The following is a 4930-nucleotide window of genomic DNA, read 5'->3' as shown; positions in this document are numbered from 1 at the left end:
GCTATTATCATGGCGGGTTTTAAGTCTTCTGGAGTATATCCTTTCAATTCTTCAGCTATAAAAGTTCCATCCTTACAATCAGGAAGCAGTAATACAGCAGTGGAAGGCAGGCCACCTTGCAGCAATGATGAAGGATCACCTGCTACTGAGATTTCTAGCACATACAATGATGTGCCTGTGGACACAGATGCAGAACCTAGTGGTTTTAATGCTGAGCAACAGCAATTGTACAAGAAGAGATTTGATGAAGGATATAATTTGTATATTGACCCAGATTACGTATGATGGCATAGAATGTACCATCCTGAATCATATCCAAGTAGCTGTTCAGAATCTGAATCAGTTGTTGCCTTATTTTCAAATATCTCTCCCGAAGAACCTGTAGCAGTTTTGACCACGCTAGTATTATTGAAAGTACAATTTCCATACCTGCAGAAACTCCTACCAGGGATACTATCCTTGCATCAAGGTTGTCATGCATCATCCCAGAGCAACCTGTTCCCACTACACCTGATGAGGTAATCATACCTGCAGAAACCCCTGCCAGGGTTGCTATGGTCCCTGGATCAAGTCTTTCATGTAACATTCTGGGAAATCCTAGTGTGCCAGATGCTTGCAGGACACCAGATGGTGGAATGAATTTTGCATCTGCAGAGGGCCCTATGAGTGTTGCTAAGGCCCCAGTGTTACAATCAGGTATTACACCAGAACAAACTGTGCAAAGATCTTTAACTAATGCATCTGCAGAAACTCCCAGCAGAGTGCCTAGGTCCTCAAACTCAAGCATATCAGAATTCTTAGTGTCCCTGGAGCCATCATCTACACCAGGGAGATCATTGCCTTGTGCTAGATTACTTACTAGTGATGAGAGCTTAGCAATGTTAGAAGAAAAGGAAAACAAGAAGAAAAGAGAGCTTGAGGAAAAAAAAGAAAGCAGGAAAGAGCTGATAAGAAACACATAAGATAAGAAATAACAAAGAGTAACAAAGGGCCCAGGTTTGCTCAAGAAAGAGCAAGAAGGCAGCAGGACAAGCATCAAAGAGGGTATCTAGGAAGAAAAAGAATTCCACTACAACAAACAGTAGTGCTAGCACTGTTGGCATTACAGCTATCAATGGTGGAGTTGATGATTCAGATCAGTGATATTGCTGCTGAAGAGCTACTGACAGAAATAACTCAGCAAAAGAACGTAATGGACAATGAAGATATTGATCCGAACATACATTGTATGTGTTTTCAATCATGGCATCATGATGTACTGGAAGGGGGTGGAGCAGAGTGGATATTCTTCAAGTGTGGAAGATGGTTGCATGAAGACTGCATTGAAGATGTTGTATCAGACAATGATGGATTTCAACATTTTTCTTCTTTTTGCATTAACAAATACACTGTGTGAACAATATTATTTGTGTGCTGTATAACTTGCCAATAACGCACATAAACAATTTGAAAATCTATTATGTTAGTATATCAGTGGAAGGTAAATTGCATGCAGAGTATTCACGTGTAAGGGAAGTAGCAGGGTGGTCAATAATACTTTTATTGAATTTGTACAGGTGGTCGATAATCACAGCTTTATAATATGGTCTTAGTCTAACATGCACTGCTTAGGCAAACAATAGTGTATATAACCTTAGATTATGGAGGAGACCAAGAATAGCCAATTATGATGGTGAAATCTGGAAGTAGATGTGAGGTTCCTGTCATACGTTACACCATTATAAGTACGAAATTTGGTCGATAATCAATTACTTATGCTATAACAGTCGATCACCAGGCATTTGACATTTGCTGCCTCTGGGTCTGGACCATAACCTAGTTTGCTCAGACATAATGTCCTAGCTATCAAAAGAAAAGGGATGGAGCCTAAGGAATACATTTTATTTGATTGGTTTATGGCTTGTACTGCTAATCATAACTACCACTTGGTTGCTAGGTGATACTACATTCTTATAACCCAAGGGGGGTGGCCATGAATGTACTAGGCCTACTCCCATTCAATTAGAATTGTTACAGTAGAGCAATGAATGAGTGAACAGTATATACCAGAATTAATAATCATGTACAATCTAAGTATTAGTTGAAATGTCCCACTCTGTCCTACCACGACCGATCAAGCCTACATATGACAAGACATTATGACCAGTTTACTGCAAAATGCTACATGTGACCAAATTTTGGATAATCACCCTTATGGGCACATTTGACACATAAAATATTTAGTTCTGAAACACAGTATTATAAGTTAAATTCCTACCCATTTAAGGGTGGAATAAACCATAGCTACCTTGAATTATAAGAAAAATTTAATATTTGAGAGGTGTTTTGTACCATTAACAGCACCATGCTAGTTCCAAAAATTCTAATTGCTTCAGGCACGACCCGAAGTGATTTTCCAAAATTCAGTCACATAGTTGTCTCTGTGAAGCTGCTGCAATTACGCTAGTGCTTTGAAGCAATTATAAAAGTTTAACAGTAAGAAAATCTGTCATTTGCAAAATTCCCTAAAAAGAATTGAGCAGTCAGAAATTCTAATAGAACAGTCACATTATTAATGCTAGCCTATTAAAGTGGTCACATGTATAGATAAGTCACAAATATGAGATGAATTACTTTAATATAGTAACTAACTAAGGAGAAGAAGCCTATTTAAAGTCACATCATCAACTCAAATGTTGTGATACAGCAATATTGGTTAAAATGGTGGCATAATTTGGACATTCCTCAAAGGTGGCACATATTGTAGCATTACTCAAAATCATAATGCTCAGCTTTATGAGCAAAATAACATCAAATCCTCATAACTATTGTTGATTTACTACAACAATCCCTTTTGGTCATCACTATTTAGTGGACTGGACTATGCATGACAAAAGTTAACAATAATTTTACTATTTTTCGTTTTACAGCACTCATGTTGTATGAAGGGGATGTACATAACAACGACAGTCAACTAGCATGATATCTTTATTAGAGCAAGCTCAAAGACTCACTCAAGGAACAAGTTAAGCCAGACCTATCCTTCAGCTCAGTCACTTATCAATTACAGACTATAAGCGAAGATACTAATTGCCGGAAACAGCAAAATGAACAGTCTAAGCATAACAGATGTCCATACTCATTGAAAAGTCATCAGAAAAACAAGTACTTGGATGTTTTAAACATGATGCTCGGGACAAGGGAGGGATATGATGTGATGATGTCAGTAGCTTGTAACAAGACTGATTTGATTAAATGTGCATCTTAAACACATGAAGCTAGATTATATAAGCAGTGTAGTTCTTATTATACTACTAGTTGTTGTTATTTGTTGCTGCCTTGTAATTGTGATTTGTCAAGCGATTTGTTAAAGACTTTAATCAACTACAATCTGTATACTCTGTATAATTGTACAAGCCCTGCGAACATTTTATTTACTCTCATAATACAAGGCTCAAAATAAAGATTAATACATAATGACAGTACTGTACAATAAAATGAACAAAAGCAGATAACTTGAGAGGTGAAGTCTTTCAGTGCAGTACTGTCTCCTCAAGTTTCACTAAGAGCTCTTCAACAAACTTTATTTACCGACTATATCAACAGTAGTAACAGTAATATTATGGTCAGCATTTTCATTCCTCCACAATATGTTTACAGTGCTAATTGACCAGATTAGTCGAAAGGTATGGAAAGCATGTGCATCATTTCTATGCTATCCATTCCATCATCTGCTTAACCAACAGCACACTTCCAACGAATTGCTGATACATTCTATCACATCTATATTCAAATCTGAAGATTGTGTAGCAGTGAACAACTATCATCCTATCTCTTTACTATGTATTGTGTCTAAAGTTCTAGAAAGACTAGTGTACGACAAAACAATGCTATTTCTGATACAATGACTATTAAACATACAGTTTGGGTCCATCCATTTTAATGTACAAATTCTGCTAGTGTAGCTAACACAGTTCAGATAGCTCAAATGCAAACAAAGACTAGTATAAAAGTCTTTTACTACTAATGTATTGTATTGGAAAACACTGTGTGGTTGACTGAGAAGAATAAAACGTGCTGGGTAGCCTACTAACTGCTTGCCTTCTGAGGCTCATTAGTGCTTGATTATAATATTGTGTACCTCCGCAGATATACTGCACATGTGCACAATTAATCTCTATATCTCTATCTATGGGTCATCTATACCTGCAGATACAACACTGGACATTTAATCCCTACTTAATTCAGTCTATGGGTCGTCTACACCTGCAAATATAATTTAACCCCTAATTCAAAATAGGCATAAACTGAAGCAGCAATTCAATGTCCATTAAATAGTTTATCTGCAGGTGTAGGCAACCTACCTTGTTTCAATGCACCTCAGTTTTTGGACATGATCCGTAATCAAACTTAAAATTCCAGTACTTGCAATAACAAAATAACATTCATATATTCACTGACACAAACATCGAATTAAGTATGCTAGCGGGTTTTGAAGCCACACAAATGCTGTTCTTTTTACAACTTATACAGACAAAAGGAATCCAAACTACTGCTTCAAAGGTTGACCTAACTTCCTACTATTCAGAGACCAAAGTATAAGATCGCACCTTGTTTCATTAAGGAACTATAGTCCCTCAAAGTTAACCCATACATTTTTCTTATTCTGAGATACTGGCTACTTGCACAGGTATCAAATTCGCTGTGAAGATTCTTCAATAAACTTGTGGAAACTTAGCGTATGGATTTGTCCTTGCACTTCTTCTTTTTTGAGTTATAAAACAAAGAGCGAGTGCTCGCAAACAAATTTTAACTTCGAGGCCTTGTAACTTTGTGCTGGATTACAACAATTATAATCCCATGTGCTAAAAGTTTGCAAATTTATCACTGATGGCCCACCAAAAGTTTGGTAGAAATCCGACTATCGTGCATTCCAGAATATTACCTTTTA

The sequence above is a fragment of the Dysidea avara genome, chromosome 2, assembly GCF_963678975.1.
Source record: "Dysidea avara chromosome 2, odDysAvar1.4, whole genome shotgun sequence".
In the NCBI taxonomy this organism is placed as follows: Eukaryota; Metazoa; Porifera; class Demospongiae; order Dictyoceratida; family Dysideidae; genus Dysidea; species Dysidea avara.
This window is presented reverse-complemented; position numbering follows the sequence as displayed.